Source organism: Pipistrellus kuhlii, unplaced genomic scaffold (genome assembly GCF_014108245.1).
Source record: "Pipistrellus kuhlii isolate mPipKuh1 unplaced genomic scaffold, mPipKuh1.p scaffold_m20_p_36, whole genome shotgun sequence".
Taxonomy (NCBI): Eukaryota; Metazoa; Chordata; class Mammalia; order Chiroptera; family Vespertilionidae; genus Pipistrellus; species Pipistrellus kuhlii.
Genome location: NW_023425536.1, coordinates 3,462,098 through 3,486,707, shown reverse-complemented (window position 1 = coordinate 3,486,707; position 24,610 = coordinate 3,462,098). Strand labels below are relative to the sequence as shown.

The 24,610-nt window shown below is 49.4% G+C and overlaps 1 protein-coding gene across 1 annotated transcript in view; it reads right to left on the bottom strand.

The window, feature by feature from the left end:
• ACO1 (aconitase 1) overlaps positions 1-20,264 on the bottom strand; it is a 63,317-nt gene extending 43,053 nt beyond the window's left edge. Inside the window, exon 1 of the mRNA XM_036461312.2 lies at positions 20,125-20,264. The gene's annotated coding sequence lies outside the window, so the exon portion shown is untranslated. The remainder of the gene's footprint in view (positions 1-20,124) is intronic.
• Positions 20,265-24,610: the final 4,346 nt, after the last annotated feature.

Below are 24,610 nucleotides of genomic sequence, written 5' to 3'. Positions count from 1 at the left end.
GTGGCCATCTTGTGTCCACATGGGGGTGGCCATCTTGTGTGTTGGAGTGACAGTCAATTTGCATATTGCCTCTTTATTATATAGGATAAGCAGTGAACAAGGGAGGACATTGTTTGTGGCTTCCACACAGATAAACAGCGATTTCAAATCATATCTACAACTTAGAGCGGAACATTTTGGGGTGAGCGACAGATACTTGCTCTCTATTCCTATCCCTTGGGCAAAAATCCTTTAATGAATCCATTCCCCAACAGTGTTAATTTTAAGATACAAATAGTAACATTTCCCTAATTGATCCAAAAATTTTATGAGTAAATATTCAATATAATTTAGAGATGACTAATACAAATGATCAACATATTGCTGTAAAATGTATTAAAAAAAATGTATAGCAAACAACTCTTTGTGGAGATAAAAAGTTACAAATGGGTCTTTTATCCAAAGACAGGTCCCTATCTTCATCAAGACATAAAAGGGACTGGTTCCTTTAAGAGGGACAGAGGTTTCCAAATTAGATCGGGAAGGAGGACTCAGTCTTACCATAAACCCCTTTGCATGGTTTTGCATTTTTAGCTGTGTACACATATAACTTTGAAATAGGGCTTTGTAACATGCTGTGTACACATAGAGCTAACTTTGAAATAGGGCTTTGTACATATAATACTGTGTTTAAAGTCCAGTGCTAGGTAGTTCTGGGGGAGGAAGCTGGCTGAGAAGCAGCCCCTGCCCTCCTGAGGCCAGCACGGGTGACAAGCCAGACACCTGCTGGGCAAAAGAAGCCGGAGGAAAGAGCGGGTTGGGTGCCAGCAAAGCCATTCTCCTGGGAATGGCTTCTGTCCCCTGGTCCCTGTGGGTGTTGTAGGAGCTGCCATCATGGGGGGAGGACAGTATCTGCCTCAATTTGGGCCAATCCACTTCCTTCTTTAAGAATTCTGGAACTGAAACGAAGAAAGGCTAGCAAGGGACAATGGAACATACTCAACTGTGCTTATAAAAGTACTAGAGGCCCGGTGCATGAAATTCACATGGGGGGGGGGGGTGTCCCTCAGCCCGACCTGCACCCTCTCACAATCCAGGACCCTGGGGGATATCCTAATGTCAGTTTAGGCCCGATCCTGCAGGAATTCCTGTGGGATTGGGCCTAAACTGGCAGTGGAACATCCCTCTCACAATCCAGGACTACTGCCTCTTAACCGCTCTCCTGCCTGCCTACCTCATCATCCCTAACCACTCTCTTGCCTGCCTCATTGCCCCTAACTGCCTCTGCCTTGGCCCCTACCACAGCAACTTCGTCAGGAAGGATGTCCAGAATGACATCTGGAAGGTTGTTCGGTTGTCCAGTCTAATTAGCATTTAATTATGCTTTTATAATTAAATATGTGCCCTAGAATCTGCCTAGAATTACCTGGGATCTTTCTTGTTAAATATGAGTATTTCTGAGTATCCCCCTTGAATTACCAAATCATAATTGATTGGGAGTGGGGGGGCCGGGGAAGGGGGAGTGTGTGTAGCAGGAATCAGTTTTTAATCTCCCAAATGTTTCAGACACATTTCAGTTTGAGAACCACTGGTGGACACTGTGGAGTAGGAGCTTACACTTAATTCAGGAGGTAGCGATGTGCCAGGAGAGGTGTGTAAATGTACGAAAAAAAAGAAAAAAAAAGAAAAAAAAAGGAGGGCCAAGCTCAAAGGAGAGAGGGGTCACAACCACAATGCCTCCACGGCCCAGGCAGGGAACCTACGCAGAGCGGGCGGCAGCGGGGCGGCAGCCTGGGCAGTGTGTGCCCGTCTCAGGGGCGGCAGCCTTTTGGCTCCAGCCACGGCCGGAGGTAGGAAGGCTGGATTTTTACATGCACTTCCTTGACTTACAGATGCTGGTACATGACGTTTTATAAACTACTGTGTGTTGTGCCCCACGATGGCCAACCAAACAGGCTGTGGGCCCCATTTGACTGCTGGTCCATCTGTGACCTGTGTCCCAACCTGAACTGACAGGTGCCCTGGCCAGGAGGGATGGTAGGGTAGCCAGACAGAGAAAAGTCAGGCAGGAAACTGGTGAAGGTGAGAAGCGGGCGCTGGACAGCGGAATCTGAACTGGAAGAGTAGTGGATGGAGCAAAAGCTGAAGAGGCAAAGGCAGAGGAATGGCTAAGTGAATGGGGATCTCAGGGAGAAGAAGCAATACTGACCTCCGGTGCCAAGGAGACACCGTGGCTTCAGTGTTTGAGGAGAGAGCGCGTTTAAGGTGAAGTGGAACACAAAGTCAAGAGACTTGCCATTTATCCCACTAAATGAGGACCCCAACAGGAAGGATAAAACCACATGGATAGCCTTAACCGGTTTGGCTCAGTGGATAGAGCGACAGCCTATGGATTGAAGGATCCCAAGTTCAATACTGGTCAAGGGCATGTACCTTGGTTGCAGGCACATCCCCAATGGGGGATGTATAGGAGGCAGCTGGTCCATGTTTCTCTTTCATCGATGTTTCTAACTTTCTATCCCTCTCCCTTCCTCTTTGTAAAAAATCAATAAAATATATTTAAAAAACAAAACAAAAACACATGGATACATAGGAGAAACAGGCTAGTTTTGTCTCAAGGAGTTTACAAACCTGTGGGCTCGGAAACCATTCCACTGACAGAGTTCTGGAGAATCTAAAATGGCTGCCATCCCTTTGGTCTGTCAGGGATGCTTCTGCCCCGGACTGAACTTTCCTGCCCCAAAAACCAGCAGCTGAAATGGCAGGACTGTTGTCTTGCCTGCCTGGAGTCGCCTTCACTTCCTTTCAGGGGTGACCCAGAGCCTTGGTCTGCGCAGCCATTGTTACCTGTCCCCCCACCCTTGACTGAGCCACAGTCGGGGGCAAGAGCAGCAGCTGTGTTTTGGCTCGTCCCGTCTCCCCACAAATGGATCTGCTTGGAAGCTGGGAAGCCACCCCTCCACACGAGGCTGGAGCGCTCTGGAAACCAGAGCCACGCCAAGGTCCCCCTCACTGTGTGACCCTCCTCTCACACCCGGTACAGGAGGCCCAGTGCTGAGCAATCCCGAGAGAAAGCCAACACAGCATGCCAAGGAGGCCCGGAGGGGAAAGACCTTCGCTTGGGAACCGCCAGATTCAGAGCAGAATCCAGTGCTCCCTGGGCTCCTCCCTGCCCAGAATCCTACCCATCCCAAACGTGAGTGATGCCGTGCTCCTGCCGACTCCCAAACTGCCCCAAGATGGGGGTTAGTCTAGGAACCCTACCAACTGGCCAGGGAGCCCTGCCTGCTTTCCACGTTCACGTTAAGCACCAACCGGTGTCACTTCCTTTCTTTTCTTATCTCCCATCCTCCTCTGCTCTGCTCTGTCCCACATTTTTTCGTTTTACCTTCTCCCCATTCAATCTATTAATAGTAAATGAGAGAGTCCGTGTGATTTTTTTAGGAAGGGAGTATTGCCCTATCCTTTTGGAAGGGGAAGCGTTAGGAGGCATGGAGATACGTTTGGGCTGCTGCCTCTCCTGTCCCGCAGAATGAGGTGGCACTGCCTGGGGGGAAAGGGAGAAAAGCAAATAGGAAGAGGAAAGGAGAGCTGAGGAAATAGCATCTTTTCAGCTCTGAGGTTGGAGCTCATTCAGGACCTGTCCTCCCTGAACACCCGCCTTCAGAATGCGGGGCTGCTGACCAGACAGTCATGTGGGACAGGCGAACGGTTCTTCTAGGAAAGGAATCCGAAAAGACACACGTGACTGCATCGCAAGCCCTTCTCCCTATCTAGTCTACCTTCGAAAGTCAAGACAATTGACAATTGGTTGAGAAACAGTGACTTTCAAAGCTAAGCCTTCCTGAATCACCAGCGAGGTGACGGATAAACTATCCCAGCCATCACAGGTACATTTTGTGCCTGGAATAGTGGGGTTGGGGAAGAGAGTGTCAAACACCGAATTTTTAACTTAAATCATGGAACATATTAAATGTTAGGCACAGGGAGGCAGGTCTGAGATATTTAACAGATGAGCCATGCTCCCAGCAAAAAGGTGGAGGGAGTCCAGAGCTGGGGTTCCTGCCCAACTACAGCCCGTCTTGCAGCCAACTGACCTTTTGACCTGTGGAGGCACCTTCTCCTGTGCCTGCGTGAACAGGCATTAACCCAACACCCACCCTAGAGATTTGTGACTTCAGATGATAAGGACGTGTGAGTGGGAATCTGAGAATGTTGTCTTCTGCAAAGATTCCCCTGATGGGGAAAGCCAGGTCCTGAGGTCAGTGACTGCCTGGGGTCACAGGAAAATGGAAGAAACTAGCACTGATTTTCCCTCCGATGAGATATAGATTTCCTGCAGGGAAAAACAACTTAGTAGAGGACTTCCTTAGGCATACCACAGTCCTCTGGCACTTTTAGTTCTATTATCATTTACAGAACCTTCCATGGGGTTCAGAATTCCAGAGAACTGACGGATAGCTAAGCTTTGGGAAAACAGCTTATGGTTAAGTTTTGACAGTCTGTCCTGAGCGAACAGTTTATTCCCAAGAATAAGGGCAAACCAACTTTATCAATAAAACATCAAACATACAACTCTTTACTCAGATTCAACATAAGACATGTGAGCCCGGACTCACACTTAGTGATAGTAAGTGAAATAGAAAAAGTTACAGAAAAGATGTGTGTGTGTGTGTGTGTGTGTATGTATATGTGTATATATATATATATATATATATATATGTATATATGTATATGTATATATTATATATAAATAAACACACACACACTAGAATCAAGTTTAAGTTTAAAAACCTTCAAGACTCTTAGTATATATTCATTCACACACATATACCACTGTATTGAAAATGCATAGAAAAAGAAAGATTAAAGTTATCACTGATTATCCCTAAGAAGAAGAATAAATTCCATACGGGGAAAGGGCTTTAACTTTTTACATTATACACGGCTGAATATAACCCAAATTCTATTTTTCATAAGCATGGGTTCATTTACTACTATTTACTATTTAAAGCTGAAACAGCCATTTTCAATTTTCACATAAATATCTTCAGAGGATATTTCACACAGGAAGGCATAGTCTCTATAAAATGAGAATTTGACAGCTACGTCCTTTGAAAAGAAGATAAAACAGTTCACAACGTTTCTGGAACTACAATATATAGTTCTTTCTTTAAGAATGTCTGATGAGGATTTCTTTAAAAGTAAATCTGATCCTATTACTTTCTAGATAAGCCCACCTTGCTCCCCAAAATGTATCCTCCATTATCCACCAACGCAGTGAAGTGGCTCATGTTTCACTTCAGATGGACAGCTCCATCCTCACACAAGTCAATCCAAGCTGCACCCTCCTCTCCCCCAGCCCGTCATCCCCTCTCCTTCCCAGGGAATCCTAGCAGGTATAAGCTTGCTGTTGAACCACATCTCTGTAGGCAATGGTACCTTTAAAAATATTACACTGAGAAACAGATGCTCATTGTAGAAATGCTAAAAAATGCAGCTAAACAAAAAGAAAAGCCAATCTGTATTATGGTTGCGGTTTCATTGAACACGATTTTAAAATGTATTTGAATTTCTTAACAAAATGGATCAGACTTCAATACACATTGTTCTGTAAGTTGCATTTCTTGCTCAGCAATAGACCACAAACATCTTTATAGGGCAATCAGATGACATTTTATAAAGTTCACATTGTTCTGTAAATTGCTTTTCTCATGCAGCAATAGACCACAAACATCTTTATAGGGCAACCATATGATATTTAATATAACTTTTAACTACACCATAAAAATCTGTCATTCAGATATATAACAATTTATTTAAATCCTTAATAAAATACACACGCTCCTCAACTTATGTTGGGGTTGCATCCTGATAAAACCATTGCAAGTTGAAAAAAATCCTAAGTCGAAAATGTACTTAAATATATCTAACCTACTGAATAACATAGCTTAGCCAGGCCTACAGACATGCTCAGAACACACACATTTGCCTACAGTTGGGCAAAATCATCACATTACTGCCGCCCAGCATCCTGAGACAGTATCATATTGCATATTACTAGCTAAGAAAAAAATCAAAATTAAAAATCCAAAGTACAGTTTCTACTGAATGTGTATGAGCTGGTAGGTTGTTTCCAAATATTTACATTCGAACAATGCTACAGCCTCTGTATGCTTTTCTTTGAACAGGTTCTTAATCCATTTCCTTAAAATAAACTCGGAGCTTTCAATTCCTAGAAGCAGGACTGCGGGAGAAGGCTCTGCCCGTCTCCCCTGCCACACAGCACCCGGGAGCTGAGAAAGCGGTTCCAGGTTTGGGACCCTTGTCTGAGGCCGCGACTGGAGTTGCCTAAGCCAGGCAGCATAATTTTCCATTCTGCCATTTGCCAAATTGAAGGGTTAAAAAGCGAATCTTGGGTATTCCTCTAATTGCTAGTGAAGATGAATACTTTTCTATCTGTTAGACATCTGAATTTCTTCTCACGTAAACTGCGTGTCTGCCAGACAGGCCAAATTGAGTGCCACTGAGATGGCCTCCGGAGAGGACTTGTCTGAGCTTACAATGTGGAGGAGACTCTAATCCCGGAGAAGCAAAGACTGCCCTTGGCCTCTCTCTGATCTTCAGACTTGCATTCTACAAGATTCCCCTTCACATGAAGGGTGGGCCCTGAAACCTGATGTACGGTATCAGCCTATGCTCAGTACATCGTGAACCTAGACGGGGAGAGCAGGGTAAGTGGTCCATTAGCTTAAGACCCGGGCACAATCCCTCTGGTCAGTGGGCTTTGCCATCTGTAACCAAACTGAACGTCCTCGCCCAGGCAGCAATCTTGCCCGTGGGCCTTCGGAGGGAGCCTGGGTACAGCATGTGGGCAGAACACTGTGACACCATCACGCTTGCTAGAAGACCACCTCAGACCCTATACCCGGGCCTCAGTGAACGCCACATAGTGATGGGTGTTGGCACAGCCAGATCTGTAGAGAGGTTTGGAACAGTCGGCTGACTTTAGCCAAACTCCAGTGATCAGATGAAATAAGATTCACTTCTTCAGATCATTTCCTGCCTTTGGAGAATGTAAGTCCAAGACTTGGCTGCCCCTGCTGTCAAAAGTTGGATCCTCTATGTTGTCAGGGACATAGAGAGAGGCATAGAGATGAGTGGGCCCCACAGCCAGCTCCATGCACCTGTGGGAAGGAGCAGAGGAGAGGAGAGGAGTGGCCCTGAGCAGCAGGACCTGGTCAGCAAGGGGTGGGAGGATAGAGCTTACTGGGGGGCAGGGGGCTTAGGGGGTACAGAGTGTGCATACATGTCAGTTTCCAGGAGAGTAGATTTTTAAAATTTATGAAAACAACAAAAAGAGTTCCTTCTGTGTTTCATGTGGTTTACCCACTTCTCTTCCTCTCTTCTCACTCTCCTAAAAACACCCACCTGAATTATCATGGCTTCCAACTCCCAAGTCCAATATCACTACATCTCTAGAGTTCAATTCAGTTCACTATAAAAATCAGATATGCTGCTTTGTTTGTTTGTTTGTTTAAAGAGAAATTAATTGGTCCCACTCCTAAACTGACGGTCATGTATCTGAGTGTCATTCTACTTATAAACAACTTTTTGACAAAAGTGAGATTCCAAGGATGTCTATGTGAGCATAAACAAGACCGAGGTCAGGACCGCTCAGGCCAGCAAACCACCACAGCCTGCTATTTCGGTTCTTTCGCCAAGCAGGGAGCTAGAAATCACTTGCTTGCGGATGCATCTAGGAAACTGGAGCAGCCCAAATAGCTCTGAATTTTTCCAGAAACCAGATTATCTCTTTGATCTTCTTAGAATCATAAAAAGTAATTAAAAAAAAAACACAAACAAAAATAAAACAAAAATCTCTTAAATGTGATACTTGTGATCAAAAGAATTTTGCAAGAGAAGTGATAAGAACCATTGCCTGTTTTGGTAGAGAATGAGAAAGAGAAAAGAGAAAGAGGCAGTTGGAGAAAGAAATGCACTTTACTCTTTAAAAATGAACAGGAGTCTGCCTTCTATATCAGAAAGTTTTGCCATCACATAACGGCTTGTCTCTTTTTGCTAAATTTTTAAGTTAGTTTGTTTTCTACTTGACAATCAACCAGAATGCTCCACATATATATATTCCTAGGCCTTTTAAAGAGTTACAACAGCTTTTAAATGATACAATTTCATTTCAATAAGCCATATGACCTTTCTGTCCCTCAGTTTCCTAATCTGTAACATAAGGTTAGTTGATGATCTAAAAAGGCCTTTCCAAATGAAAAAAATTCCGACTTATTTATTCAATACATATTTATAGTATCCACATGCCAGGAACTGTTCAGGCAGTAGGGATACACCCAGGAACAATACTAACTGAGTTCCTGCCCTCATGGAGCTCCCATCTTAGTGGAAGGAGAAAAACTAACTAAATAAATAAGTAAATATACAAACGTCAGACAGGGAGCAGCTGTGTGGAGAAAGCGGGGTGACAGCAGTGGGGAGTGTTGGCCTGGAGGGACGTCAGGAGATTAGAGCAGGCCTCACTGACATGGAGCCACAGCAACAGAGCCTTGAAGGAAGAGAGAAAAGTCACATGCCATGTGGAGGAGGGGTCAGGTCATGTGCCAAGGCCCTGAGGTAGGCCTGAGAAAGGCAGGAAAGAGTGCAAAAAAAGAGGTCAAGAGGAGAGCAGAGAGGCCACTCCAGTGATTTTGACTAAAGACAAACTACAGAGTACTCTCCTAGCTTTATGTTTGGTTAAACTGCATATTTCCAACATCTGAATTTTTTCAAGTTGGGTAAGAAATCAGCCTGTAAGATAAAAAGTGGCTACTTCCTCAAAGCGAACCCTTCTGCTTCTGAACTTTGTCGTTAAGTAACACTGGAAATTTCCAGGATGTATCCTAAAATGATCGTGACTCACTCGGCAGACTGCACAGCCGCTGCCAAAGGCAGACTGCAGGCCGCGGCCGCTGCACCCCTCACCCAGCAGCCCCTGCTCTTTCTTTCAGGCCAGAAAGGAGCACCCCTGCCTCTTCCAGGCTCCCGAGTTCTAGGCTGCGACCGAGGCGGCACAATATCATAGCGATTCCCAAAGGGGAGAGGCTCGCCCGACACAGCCTTGAGGTTCACTGTATACCAGGCATTAGCTCTAACTCAAAGGACGGAATAGTGGGCTACTAGAAGCAGTGTTTCCCCCAAAAGTCTTGGTGAACTTGAGGATTTATAATCCCAGAGATGCAACAAGAAAAGAAAGGCATCTTGGGGTCAGGAAACATTTGGCCGGGAAATAAAGGAAGAAGCTGGACAGGCCTCCTCAGAACCAGGGGTCCTGACCCGGCCCGGGCTCTGCTCCCGACCTCCTCCTTTCCTCCTTACGGCCAGTCCTCAGCCCTTCCTAGAACGTGGGTCCCCTCCCCTGCAGCATCCCCCGTCACCAGGGGGCGTCCAAACGGATGCGTGCAGGGACACCCACCAAGGCCAGCCGCACCCCGGGCCCGGGAGCAGGAGTAGGGGGCAGGCAGCTGTGCTGTCAGTGTCACAGAGCATGTTAGGCTGCACCCTTTCAGCCTGGTGTCCTCAAGCTCCCACACTCGTTTCACAGATTCCTGAACTTGTCCAGCTCAGACTTGAGGAAGAGTGTCACCCCCAGAGGCTGCGGGCAGGGCTGCCACAGTCCCCCAGGGCAGCATTTATCTCCATGACTGCACCCAGTTTCAGCAGCCACCCGCCCCCACCCACCTCAGAACTGCGTGGACTCAAGAATGATGACTCACGTTGAAACTGGTTTGGCTCAGTGGATAGAGCGTCAGCCTGCGGACTGAAAGGTCCCAGGTTCGATTCCAGTCAAGGGCATGTACATTGGTTGCGGGCACATCCCCAGTGGGGAGTGTGCAAGAGGCAGCTGATTGATGTTTTTCTCTCATCGATGTTTCTAGCTCTCTATCCCTCTCCCTTCCTCTCTGTAAAAAATCAATAAAATATATTAAAAAATAAAAAAGAATGATGACTAATGATAGTCATGCTCCCAGAAGCATGAGGTATAAACCCTGTGCTTATTGGTTTTCCAGAAGAAAGGCAGCTGGTGGGGGGACCCGATCTCCTGGCTTCGGGCCCCACAGCAGCGCAGCTGTGGTCAGGAGCTGAGGTGGGAACCAGGCCCCAGGCGTGCTGCAGGGAGAATAGAACTCCAAGCCGAGTCCACCCCTCCCCGACGCGAAGGCCCAGCTCTCAAGCCCTGTGCTCTGGTCCCCCTCAGGGCACCACCGCACGGTGGCATGAGATCCACATGCAGAGGCCCCTTCACTGGTCAACGATGGGACAAGTAACGGAGTGGCATTAGGCCAGGACACATCTGGGGGCGGAACTGTTTGGGAGAAGGGCCTGGTGTGGGTTCAGGAGCTCAGCGAGGACACTTATGGACCGACCACCAGGACACGGGGGAAAAGGCACCTCGCGCTGCAGTCACACACAGACCGGCCGGGAGGCGGTGGCAGAGGGAGGGTGATGAAGGAGCCTCCGGGAGACCTTAGCCTGCCTGGGAGCTGTGAGGAAGGCCTCCAGCCACAGCAACACCTCGCAGGAGCCTTCCAGAAGGACGCAGCGGGACGGAGTCAGGCAGAGAAACCTCGGGCAGACAGCAGCCCGTGCAGAGGCCCTGGAGGAGGGCCCTGTGGGAATCCTCGGGTGCATGCTGGGCAGGGCCGAGAGGAACAGGACGTCACAGACCGTTCAGACTCATCGGAAGACAAGGATGCACAGTAAAGGGTTCTAAGCTGCAGTCTCCAACTCCTGATGTGCCTGTCAGAGATCAGCCTGGTAGTGGCGGGGACTGACTCAGGGCGGTGGCAGGGAGGCAGATTAAGGTGCTACTACAGTCATACCAGGAAAAGAGAACAGAGTCTCTCTCTCTTTCTCTCTCCCTCTGTCTTTTAAAGAAATATTTTTATTTTTATTTTTATTTCAGAGAGGAAGGTAGAAAGATAGAAACATCAATGATGAGAGAGCATCATTCATCGGCTGCCTCTTGCATTCCCCCCACTGGGTATCTGAACCCACAACCTGGGGCGAATGCCCTTGACCAGAATCAATCCCAGGACCCTTTAGTCCCCAGGCCGATGCTCTATCCACTGAGCCAAACCAGCCAGGGCCAGAAGCTCTCTTTTCGAGTTAGACAAGTTCAGGATCCCAGGAAGAGTGAGGAAAGCAGGATGCACACAGGGTGAGCCCTGAAGACAGAGCGGTCGGGGAGGGCACCTGAGTCCCTCCCGCGGGCACGCTGGCAGGACCGATGACTAACGTGGGAACCGGGATGTGGGGTGGATTTGGGGTGATGACATCCAGCAGGCAACTGCATACCTGGGCCTGGAGCTCAGGAGCCCTGGGCTGGGACAGAAAACAGAACAGCAGCAACCACCAGGCATGATGCCATGAGTGCCACATCACTCCACCAGCACTGGGCAGCCGGCATGTGCCGGGAGCCTGCGGGGTGCCAGGCGCCTCACCCCCACTGTGCGACCTGGTCTCTCGACAACTTCGCGAGAGAGCCACCGCCATCCCGTGGTGCTGAGGATCAGGGCGGTTCGGTAACTTGCCAAGGTCTAGTGACTGGTACCTGGCCAAGCTGGGCGTCAGACCGAGGCCCTCTGTGCCAGGGCTGCCCAAGTGACAGCATTTTACAGTCACTCTTCACGTAAGGACTCAAATTAGCCAAGTGGAATGAAAAAATTAAATCTCACATTACAATGATCCTCAAACTCAAAGGTACGCATGTGAGGACTAGCTAGTCACCTCTATCTCCCCTAAATCATCCTTAACTTGGACAACATTTATATGATAGATAACTTTTTTTTTTTAATGTATTTTATTGATTTTTTACAGAGGAAGGGAGAGGGATAGAGAGTCAGAAACACCGATGAGAGAGAATCATCGACCAGCTGCCTCCTGCACACTCCCCGCCGGGGATGTGCCTGCAACCAATGTACATGCCCTTGACAGGAATCAAACCCAGGACCTTTCAGTCCACAGGCCTACGCTCTATCCACTGAGCCAAACCGGTTCCGACTATGATAGATAATGTTTAAAGGGTGGGCTGCTGTCAACAGGATAGGCGCCACCAGCACAAATAAAGTAACTCGTTTCTTACCTGGGCAAACAGGGTTTTATAAAACCTACCACCCTGAAGGCTAACCCTGAGGCAGGCCGGGCCCCACCATATTACACAACTGTACCTTTGGTACGTCTGCCCTGTGCAGCTCTTGTGCAGAACAGACCGTCAGCAATGATTTTTCACCCCTCCCCGCCCAACTGAAAATCCAAACCTGGCAACTAGGCAGGAGGGCACTGTCTTACACTGACGCAGCTTCTTTGTGAATGATGCCATGGCATGAACTGTGCTTTGTAATGTCACAATAACTGTCTGAAAAGGAGGGTGAGGATAAAGAATAATGAAGTGCTCCGTAAACATCTGCTTTTGCAAATCACACTGTCCAAACATGGGCTTGCCCAGAGTCATCTGAGGTCAAGAACGGAATGAGACTCACACCAGCACGCATGCACTGGCCTTGCTAACTCATCAGAGAAGGTGGATAACTTTTAAAGCAAAGACTAGAGCAGAACACAAGGAACCTGATTAACGGATGGGCTCAGAGAGTGTGATGTCCCTTTAGTAGTTAGATCGCATTAAGGGATACATGCATATTTGCCTCAAGAGCAGGGTATGTCTCCCAAAAAAATACAATGCTCAGAAAAATAGTTCCCTGACTTTGCATGTTTGCAACATATAATCTCAAAGCCCTCTGGTTTCCAATCAACACTAAAAATCAGACTGCCACTTTCTAAAGGTAAGTATTCAAGATTCACTTACCTCCCTAAACCTCGGTTACTTCTATGCAGATTTAAGGTAATGATACCTGGCCAGCATGGCTCTGCCCAGCTCACAATGGCTGCTGTGTAACGAAACAAGATAACAGAGGAAGGCGCAGTGCACGCTGGGAACTCAATACCTGGGACCTACTGTTATTCATGAGATTGCTCTCCACTTACTTCCCGGGCAGGGGGATTCTAAACATGGCCTATTTCTTTATCGGACATTTAAATCTATACTTTAAAACGCTAGGGATACTTTAAAATCTAGCCAGAGCCCCTCTTATCTACTAAGGAAAAACATTATAAAACCAAAAAAAAACAACAACTAAAGGCTCCAGATGTGTATTTGAAAAAATGGTAACAGACCAAATTGAAGTCTTTTTATCACAATTCTTTAAAATGTTTTAAAATCAGGTGACATTAAATGTTCTTGGTACTAGGCAGGGTCTGTGAATTTTTCTTTCAATGTGATGCATTTCTTTTATAATAAAAAATTTCCCACCCTAGCTGGTTTGGCTCGGTGGATAGAGCACCAGCCTAAGGACTGAAGGGTCCCTGGTTCAACTCTGGTCAAAGGCTCATGCTTTGGTTGCCAGCTCCTGGCCCTGGTCGGGGCACGTGGGAGGCAACCAATCGATGTGTCTCTCTCACATCGGTGTTTCTCTCTGTCTCTCCCTCTCCTTTCTACTCGCCCTATAAATCATTGGAAAAAATACAACCTTGGATGAGAATTAAAAAAAAAAAAATTTCCCTTCAGTGACTTGATTCTCATTAATGTAGCATCTATTCTTTGAGCATCTCCTTTGCATTAAGCACTGCTAAGTAATACAGAAGATAAGAAAAATACTTCTTTGCTTCAAACAAATCTAACCAGAAGACTAAGATCAGCACACAAATTGCTAAAGCAGGATAAGGACTATGAGAAAGTCACCTGAGAGACAGCGGTAGCCAGGGAGAAAGGCTTTGCAGGGAGGTGGGGAAAGAAAGAGGGAAGACACATGCACACGGACGAGCAAACGCAGCCACAGAGAGCGGGCCAGCACAGCAGGTGCTCAAGGTCCACCCGGTGGTTGAGCGGCGCTGACCCTGGGGCAGAGGAGTTTAAAGATTTGGCTACAGGCCGAGACCGGTTTGGCGCAATGGATAGAGCGTCGGCTTGGGGACTGAGGGGACCCGGGTTCGATTCCGGTCAAGGGCATGTACCTTGGTTGCGGGCATATCCCCAGTAGGGGGTGTGCAGGAGGCGGCTGATCGATGACTCTCTCTCATCGATGTTTCTGACTCTCTCTCTCTTCCTCTCTGTACAAAATCAATAAAATATATTTAAAAAAAAATAAAATAAAAATAAAGATTTGGCTACAGCAGTCAGACCCTGCTTGTTACTAAAATGACACAACAAAGAAGAATGTTTTCTGTTCATTTATACAGGTGAAAATGAAGATGTCAGAGAGAAAAAGGAGTATACACTGAGTGGTCAGATTATTCTGATCTCTGGGTGCATAATAATCTGGCCACTCAGTATATATAATATATTACATTAGAGGCCCGTACATGAACCTGTGCATGGGTGGGGTCCGGCTAGCCTGGCCAGGAGCAGGGGACATGGGCGGTTGGCCAGCCTGCCTGCTGGTCGAACTACTGGTCTTACTGGTCGAGGGGACAATTTGCATATTAGCCTTTTATTATATAGAATATACACTGAGTGGCCAGATTATTATGCATTCAGAGATGGTAATAATCTGGCCACTCAGTGTATATGAAACAAGATTGGCCAAATGTTAACGTTCCTCTTGGCTGAAGCTGTAGGTTTCTATTCTCCACTTCGTATGTCTGACATGTTCCATTAAAAATGGCCGAGAAAGACATGAAGGCCAGACGACCTAGGGAGAGAGAGGGTCAGCTGGTGGCTTCTCAGATGACGTGTTTATGCAGAACTTCCCCGCCTCGGGGTCACCTGGAGGGACAGGGTGGGCGGAGGCTGGAGCCCACTCCACGGGGAAGCAGCACACGTGACGGCGGCCTGGCAGCGGGCCTGCTTTCGGTTCCCCAGGCCTGAGCCTCGGCCCCGTCTCCCCACTTCCCACCGGGAGGAAGGGCGGTAAGTGTGTCTAAGACAAACGCAGGCTACCGGGTTGTTCTCCTACTAGGTGCACAAGTAACTATGGGGCGTATTTTTGGTCCTGTCCAATTTAATACTTGTCATATCCAATGTCATACGTTTTTAATACCAGCTAGAAAGCATTGATAAGCAGAGGGAAGACCACTGAAAGCCAGCTTACTCCAGAACGCAGAGAAAAGCCCGCGGTGCGCGGCAGAGCCCCTGCCTGGGTCCACGCGTGTGCACACGCACATACAGGCACACGCTGCCTCTTCTTGAAAAGCAGGATCACAGGGAAACATTCTTGGGTAATATGTTTTTTTATTAAACTGTACTCCTGGCTACTCCGTGACACAGTATTTACAACACCACCGTAAAGGCTGCGCGACAGTCCAGTCAAGAACCCTTCGATCTGGGGCTTAAATCTAACGCTGCTGTTTAACGAAATCTTCCGGCCTGAGAAGCTGTCTGTCGAGATTCCTTTGTGTTAACATATACCCGTAGCGCACACCCTCGTTCAGAACCATGATGTGACAATCAACGTGGCTTTCCCTATCGGGGGAGAGGACGCTGCTGTGACATTTTTACGGGAGAAATAACTATCTTCTTTTTTTTAAATACAGGTTGTTGGGATTCTCGTTTCCAGTTTTGTTTTCAGGCTGTAAAAGCAATACTCGAATGCTGCAGGGCAGGCTGACATGGTATCACGAAATGCAACAAGTAAACGCCCACTGTCTCCTTCCACCCATTCCACACTGACTATAACTCCCATAGTTCGGTATATCTGTCTCCCAAACACCGATACGGCAAATTTAAATAGACAAAATAGGTAAGCATTCACCCATAAGACTTAGGTACATACCGTATTTTTCGGACCATAAGACGCACTTTTTTCCCCCCAGAAGTGGGGGGAAAAAGTCCCTGCGTCTTATGGTCCAAATATAGCCTACACATATACTTAAAAAAAAAAAGTTTTTTTACTTGCCCGGCTCTGTGTGGTCTCTGTGTGCTTGCCCGGCTCTAAAATGGTTCTAAATGCTGCTGTTTACTTTACAGGGTTGATTACATGTGTTTATGACTGTGATGTTGGGTTTTAATGCACATAAAATATTTTAGGACACTATTTGTTTCAGAATCTTTTTTTCTTCATTTCCCTTCTCTAAAAACTGGGGCGTCTTATGGTCTGGAGCGTCTTATGGTCCGAAAAATACGGTATATAGACACACAAATGCCCACATACACATACATACACACAATGTACATTTAGAGTGTATAACATTTGTACAAATAACAAGAGTTTTTCTTTTTGTTTTCTTTTTTCAATCCTCACCAGAGGATATACTTTTATTGACTTTTAGAGAGAAAGGAGAAGGGTCAGGGGAGAAAGAGAGAGAAACATCAATCAGTTGCCTCCCATACACACACGCCGTGAATGGGGATCCAACTCACATCCTAGGGATGTGCCCTGGCTGGGAATCGAACCCCTGCAACCTTTTGGTGTACAGGATGACGCTCCAGCCCACGAACACCTAACACTCACACTGCTGGTCCCCCATCCCAGCATGTCCGAGATGGTTCCAGAGAGCCAGCTGGGAACAGACACCGCCTCCCCTCCTCCACCAGGGGCTGTGTCCTCAAAACTTGAACACACTTGGCCTTCCTCTCAATAGCCTACTGTGGATTCTTCTTTGATCCCAAGTCCTTTGCAGCTGTCACTCTAGCCATGTCTGTCTTGGAATATCAAGTCCCTAATATTCACACATAACGTCCTAAAGAATTTCCTTTTCAATGATACTACCCTCTGGAAGCACGGCTCCTGTTTTGACATTCCAGCACAGGGGTCAGCAACCTGAAGCTTAGCACCTGTTTTTATAAAAAAAAAAAGTTTTACTGATTCACTCACAGATTGCCTCCTGCTGTTTCCACACTACAACAGCAGAGCTGAATAGTTGCAACACAGACAGGAGAGCGCACAAATTGTAAAATGCTATCGGACCCTTTACTGTAAAGTCTGCTGACCTGTATTCTAGAATATAGTAAACACACACTATTTTTTTTCCCCTATCAAAAATTTGGAGAACTTGAACCATGCACCCCATGTCCAGCATTTTTGTCCTGGCTAAAGAGTCTGTTTTTTATTAAAATACAGAGGAAAATCACCGGGCTCTGACACAGCAACGGTGAGCTGGTAAACTTTTAACAACCTGCAGAGTGGGGGAGCCCTGGCCTCAGAGCAGATCTCCGTGGTGTAAACACACGGATGATGGCGCACTCCACGCTAGAACACGGGATGCCACTGGAACGGAGCTGGAAGACATGCACACAAATACTAGTGCCACAACCAGCTCCAGCAAAACACCGGCTCCCCCAGAATCTGCAGGTCCCGACCTGGGACACCAGGGGCCCAAGCTCCCACTTCAAAGGCAAGGAGACCGAGGCCCCCAGAGAGGAAGGGCCGCGCGGGGCTGGGCCAGTGATTGAGCCAGGCTGGAGCTCCTTTCCTGCAGAGTCCGGCTGTCTCACAGGAGTGACTTCCTCCATGAAGGAGTGGAGGAGGCAGGCGAAGGAAGTTCTTGGCTAGGAGAGTGGCCATAAACGTTGGTTTTATTAGGACCTTCTCAGCACCTGCTCTGAGCGCACACCCGGGAGGGGACTGTTCTCCACACGGGACCATGGCTCCTGGGGACACTCTGTCTCTATGAACCAGCAGTTCCCCGAGGAACCACCAGCCAGAAGCTCCGCTAAGATGGGGCCCACATCTGTTTTTGCTCCTACTTTTTCCAGAATCCAGCGCGGAGGTGGGCACGGGCTGGGGCAAGGGAAGTAGGTCGATAAATATCTTTATACCAAGAACAGAGCTGGCGCTCAGAGGTGAATCCACTGGCTGCTCCCATCTGTGGAGAGTGTAACCACAGATGCAACCGCCCGTGTGCCTGCGACCTTTCCGAAGGGGGGGCAGCAGCCCGGAGCACAGAGGCCCTGTGGATGCAGGGCGGGAAGACAGGCAGACGTAGAGAACTACTTGTCTGTGACAATGGAACTTCTACCTGAACCTGTGCTGACCGAACTTGACGTGGAGGCAGTAACCCAGAGAGGGGTCCCGCCTACCACGCACCAGGAAGGATGCAGGAAGGGCCTCTCAGGCACACACCTCTGCAAGCAGAAAGTGCAAGAGCACCGAGACTGGGGAGTGAGGTCCCAGCAAACTCCAGGCCATGCAACGGCAAACAGAAACGCACACGGAGAAAGCAAAGACAAAACCACCGGGCATGCATGTTCTTTCGGGAAGAACTTCTGGTATCAGTCACACAGACCCCTGCACGCTCGCCAGAAGCTCGGGGTGGGCTCTGCTCTGGACCCCAGGTCCTGTCGGACCCGGACTGCTGCCATCCGGATGCAGACAGCTCACTCTGCAGGCAGAGAAACAACCATGTAAAAGCCCACTGTCCTCTTCTACTCGTTCCACACTCACTACAGCTTCCATAGTTCCGTATATCTGTCACCCAAACACCGATAAGGCAATTTTAAATAGATGGAATAGGTAAGCATACACCCATATGACTTACGTTCATATGCAGACACACAAATGCCCACATACACATACATGCACACAATGTACATTTACAGTGTATAACATGTACATATAATGCGAATTTTTATTTTTGTTTTCTTTCTTAAATCCTCACCCAAGGATATGCTTTTATTGACTTTTAGAGAGAAAGGAGGAGGGGGAGGGGAGAAAAAGAGAGAGAGAGAAACATCAATTAGTTGCCTCCTATTCTCACGCGCCCTGAATGGGGAACCAACTCACATCTTAGACAGACATGGCTAGAGTGACAATTGCAAAGGATTTGGGATCAGAGAAGAATCCAAAGTAAGCTATTGGAAGGAAGGCCAACTATGTTGAAGTTCTGAGCCACCTGTGAGCCTTGCTGAGTCTCCAGGCGGCCAGCAGGGCTCACCATCGCTGATGCGGGGGCCCCAGCACTTGGTGGCAAACAGCAGAGTTTAAGGCTGCCCATGACATGGGCTGGCGTGCGTTCCTTTCAGAGGCAAGATCGCAACAAGCAGCCGGGCCAGTGACTGAAGCCTCGGAGGCATTTCCCACACCAGGGTTCTCAGCGTGCGGAACCAGGCAGTCTAGGAATCCACAAGGTCAACACCAGTTTTGTAATAACACCGAGAGGCCATTGGCTTTCTCTCTCTCACGTTTTCAGGAGTATACACTGGGAGGTTTTGCAAGGCTACATGACACGTGATATTGCAACAGACTGGATGCAGAAGGAGATAGGAGAATCCAGCTGCCTGCTATGAAACCTGACATCAAAGGGATTTGCAAAAATGTAACATGCCACTCACTCTTCTCAGTAACAGTCTGTTTTGGACAACATGGCTACTTTCAGGAAGAAAAAAAAAAGTTAGGCTAACTATCACAGGACCACTATGGTTTTAAAATAAAGTAAAAATTCCTGTTCTAGATGGTCAATATCGAAAAATATAACCCATATACACAAAAGCTCCTGAGTATACACTCATACTTAAGAGTATAAAGGGGTTTTGCGTCTCCCCAAAAGTTTGAGAACTGCTGTCCCAGAGGCCCTGACGCCCGGAGCTGCGCGCGGTACACGGTGCAGGAGGGAAGACGTGCCCCCTGCGGGCCGGTGGCTGGGGGAGGCAGCCCGTGCTCCCCCCTGGTCTCCGAACCTCTCAGGATGTGCTCCGTGCCAGCCCGTCCATCTTCCCCCGAGGGCTGCTTTCCCCGGCCCATTTTCCTCTGCCACTTGGTGCGGACTGCCGATCCGCGGCACCCGGGGAGGATGGCCCGGTCCGGGCACCGGGGCCCGGCGAGGCCTACCCGGAGGCCGCACGCGCTCCGCGGGGCCGGGACTGCCAGCCCGGCCAGGGCTCCCGGCGGCGCGCACACCGGGCAGCGGGGCGAGGGGCCGTGCCAGCCCCGGCCCTGCTCCCCGTGCCGCGCGGGCCGGGGACGCGGTGCGGAGGTCGGTCCCCGGGAGGACCAGTCCCCGGTCCTCCCCGCGGCCTCCGGACTCCCCGCCCCGGCCGCCGGCGCCGAGAACCGCTCGGGAACGTGGCCCGGGCGCCGCGAAAGGGGCCGCGGGCTCCGCCGGGACCGGGCGCGCTCCCCGGGCCGCGGGCCGGCGGGCGGGACTCACCGGGCTGCTCCGAGGGCTGGGGCCAGGCGGACACCACGCCGCTGCGGCCGCTCCTGGGCTGCGGGCGGCTTCCGCGAGCTGCCCGGGTCCACCCGCTGCACCTCCCGGCCCTCCCCGCGCCGCCGGCCGCCAGGGGGCGGGGCGGGGCGGGGCGGGGCGGGCCCAGCGCGGCCGGGGGTAGGGGGGGTCCGAGCCCGGCCGGAGGGCGGGCGGAGTCTGCCCGCCCCGCCCCGCCCCGCCCCGCGGACTTGGCCTTGGGACCCGGTGGCTGATGGGCGGGCGGGCGCCGCCGGGACCCGCCCTCCCCGGGGCCCGGGCCGCTCATGCGGGACCAGGGCCTGCGCCCAGGCGACTTCAGCCGCTTTGGGGCCTGGAGGGCCACTGCCAGGCTGGCGCGGGGAAGTGAGCCAGGGGGTGAGGATGGGGGGGGGGGGGGGGGTAGAAATTCAGCTTTAGAAGTCATTTGGCTGCAAAACCACCCTAAGGCTCCACTATCTGGCTGCTGGGTAGGTGTGATCTCGCTCCTCCCCCGCCTCCTCCCACTCCGCCTCTCTCTCTCTCTCTCTCTCTCTCTCTCTCTCTCTCTCTCTCTCTCTCTCTCTCTCACACACACACACACACACACACACACACACACACACACACACGCCTTCATTCCTTGCCAAGCGTGCCAAGTGGGCCTCGGGGTCATGCAGACTTGATAGGGAGACTTCAAGGTTTCCATGGTTACAAACGCCAAGTTTCTGGGTGTGACTTTAAAAAAAAACAAAAAACAAAAACCTCTTTGGAACGCAGGCTGGGCCCCAGGAGAAGGGGCTGAGAGTGGCCCCAGCCTTCTCCTCCGCGGGACCTGCTTTCTGGACGGTGGTTGGAATTCTGAATGAAAGGGGGTGAGGCTTTTCTGCCCAGTTAGATGGAAAGTCCTCGTCGTTTTCTATCTTTATTTTCCGTATTATTTTGTATTCGTTTCGGGCGAACAGCGTAGTGGTTAGACAGTGTAGTTTTCTGTCTTGAGTATCTGAATAAGTCAGCGGTAAGATGAATAATAGCTAATACTAATGCCAACTGCTACCGGTTTCCATGCTCAGAGCCTGCGGAGCCCTATGGTTGGAGCTTTGCAGGTTATGTGCTGGGACTCTACCGGCTGCCCTATGCAGAGGAATAGCGCCCCGTTTTGCAAATATGAAATGTCCCCTAGCCTCGGTGCACCCTCAGGCCTGGCTGACTCTGAAGGCCACAGGTTTGCATCATGCTACACCACAGAGCACAGCTATCCCCTAGCTACATTTAATTTTCCAACATAAAGGGTTGTATTTAATTTTGAAAGGGGCTATTTCCTATATTTTCTATACCAGAGAAGACTTCTCACCCAGTTTCTAAATTCCTTCCATTAACATTCATTGAACAAACGTTCCTTGAGTGTCCACTGTACGCCAGAGGTGCAGGACTAACCCAGAAAAACAAGACTAGAGACCCCGCTGTGGAAGTCAGGGAGAGCAGGGGACAGCGGGAGGGGGAGGCGGGGAGAGAACATTTTCCAGCTGAATTTTATTCTTACGGAGGCAGCCCTTCAGAAAACAAAATGTCTTTTTTTTTTTAACATATTTTTTTATTGATTTTTTTTACAGAGAGGAAGGAAGAGGAATAGAGAGTTAGAAACATCAATGAGAGAGAAACATCGATCAGCTGCCTCTTGCACACCCACTACCGGGGATGTGCCCGCAACCAAGGTACATGCCCTTGACCGGAATCGAACCTGAGACCCTTCAGTCCGCAGGCTGATGCTCTATCCACTGAGCCAAATCGGTTTTGGCACAAACTGTCTTGACACATAATGTTTTGGCACATAATGTTAATGATAACAGACATATAATATGAGAACTGGTAATCCTTGACAGGAAGTAATCAGATAGAAAGGGAATTGGGAGATGTTAGGAAACACTCTGGCAAAACCATAAGGAGCCATTCCCACATCACTCCACCCTGTGGCCCTTGGGACTGTCCCGGTGGCCTGCGGACTGCATGCGATTCCAGCGGCCTCTCTTCCGTGCGGATTGCTCTGTGGTCTCTGACACTGGGGACTAGTCTTTTTTTAACCTCCTATTGGCCTCAGAGCCCTCCGCTCTCCTGGCGTACCCTCCCTTCGGCTCCTCCCCTGCGCTCTGCACACTCCCTTTTCCTGTGACTTCACAGAGGCGCTTTCCTTATCTCCCTGAACTGCTCCACTGCCTTCTTTGATCTTAACTCCCTTCAGATCTCCACGCTCTTTATTTCCAGCCATTTGTGGGGCATCGGCCGCCACAGGATGTCCCAGAGGTGCCTGGCATCCTTCTCGTGTGCAGTGGGACTTGGATATCCCCTCTAACCACCTGTCTGCCCTCTCCTAGCCCTGCAGCTGTTTCCTGGTTCTGAACTGGGATCTCACGGTGTGCTGAGAAAGCTAACCGTCCAAGGAGTTCAGAGTCATCGTGCTAGGCTCCTGCAGGGTCTGCCTGAGAAATAGTCCTGTCATAACAGGAGATTCCGCACGTGGCCGAGCAGTGCAGATGCTTCGTGGGCCTTCTGAGAGGAAGCCACCCTGGAGGGGTGACTGCTCATGCCCTCCGTGGCAGAAAGGTCCCGGGTGAGGTACTGGCATTGCTTTTTCTAGCTGCCTCATTGCCAGGAGCTCCCGCTACTGTGGGCAGAACCATGAGGGTTTGGCTGGAGACCCGTCACACTCTCAGGAATGTATCCTTGCACTCCAACTGGCTTCAGTTACTTACGTAAATGAGACTGACTCCGTTTATAGAATATTCCAAAAGACTGGCCCCAGCTAACTGTGTCTCTCACGCCTTTGTTTTCACACGCAGACCCAGGGAAAAGCCCTGAGACTGAAAAGCTGCCTCTGTCCGCGGACGCCGGGAAAAGACCGAAGAGAGAGGCGGGCCACTCGAGTCTGGCAAGTAGCAGGGCCTGTTGTAGGGAATGTACGCAGCAGGTGCCTCTGGAGCAGCTGCAAAGCAAAGTAGACTCTCCACACTGCTCCACAGGCGCCAGGGAATCACACAGGGGCGGGGGGGGGGGGGGGGGGGGGGGGGGGGGGGGGTGCTGGGACGGAGGAGAGTGCGGGGGGAGGGCCCGGGGATCATCAGAGATACTAGTCTGTGACTGCTACCAGTACAGGAAATTGCTTCACAGGCCAGGCCAGGTCAAGATAATGGCCTGTTCTAGGAACCAGCGCATAGCCAGAGGCAGGCAAAAGGTGATATATGTCAGAATGAACATCGTTTACAATCACACAGAGTCTAAGGGGGGCTTGGTAAGCAATCTCTGTTCTTGCCCAGGCCCAGCCTGAAGGTCCCAGCAGCGGTCACGTCAGGGAATCGTCTCCCCTCCACAGCTCTGCAGTTTGTCAGGCACGTTCAGCCGTATTATTTGATGGAAAGGAAGTGACGTAGGAGAAAGGCCGTCTAGAGGAGCAGTTCCCACACCTCTTGTTGCCCTGGAAACATACATCCCATGCTGCACTCTTACAAAGACCACGTCTGAGAGGCTGACCACCCTTTGAGAGACACATAACTCATAAAGGGTGATGCTGGGGTTTGAACAAAGGCCGTTCCAACTCCAGAGCTTGTGCTCTTAACCTCTGTGCAGCCACATGCGATTTTATTGGAGTGAAATCACCAGATCCCCTAAGGTAGGGGTGTCGAACTCAATCAGAGAAGGGGCCAAAATCTAAAATCCAGCCTAAATCGCGGGCCGAATGGTTTACTGCAGCGTTTTTCAACCGCTGTTCCTCGATGTTGCCTGGTGTGCCATAGGTGCAGACAAGACAAGAATTTTATAATTTTTCACCATTTTGTTTACTTAATATTTCATAATAAAGTAATTATAAAATACTTTCTTTGTGTTTATTTGATTCCTATTCAAGAGAATTACTTTATATATAGTCAATCTAGGCACAGAGTTAAATTTTTTAACATTTTCTAATGGTGGTGTGCCTCGTGATTTTTTTCATGAAACAAGTGTGCCTTTGCCCAAAAAAGGTTGAAAAACACTGGTTTACTGAACTGTCATAAACTGTCATTGTGATGGAAACGCAGCGGAGTCCAGTGATGACAGCGCGGTGCGGGCCACATTGCAAGGCCTAGCGGGACGGATTTGGCCCGCGGGCCTTGTGTTTGACACATGTGCCCTAAGGTCTCACATTACTTGGCCTCTGCACCAAAGAAGTGGAACTTGCAAGTTCTGGGAGGGAACGCTGGTCTGCTGTGGAATCTAGGATTCCTTATCCACTTACTGCTGGGCGCCTTCTTGGTGACAGCACACCGGAGTGCAGCCCTGCCCTGTAGGCGCACAGGCCAGTGCTCCTCGGCCTGGGAGGCCGTGATGTCACTGTTCAGAGGCACTAATTTTTGTTTTGTTTTTCAGACAATGACTTGATAACATTGACGAATGAGAGTTTAAACAGATTGCACATTTGTCGCTTATTGGACTCATTTCC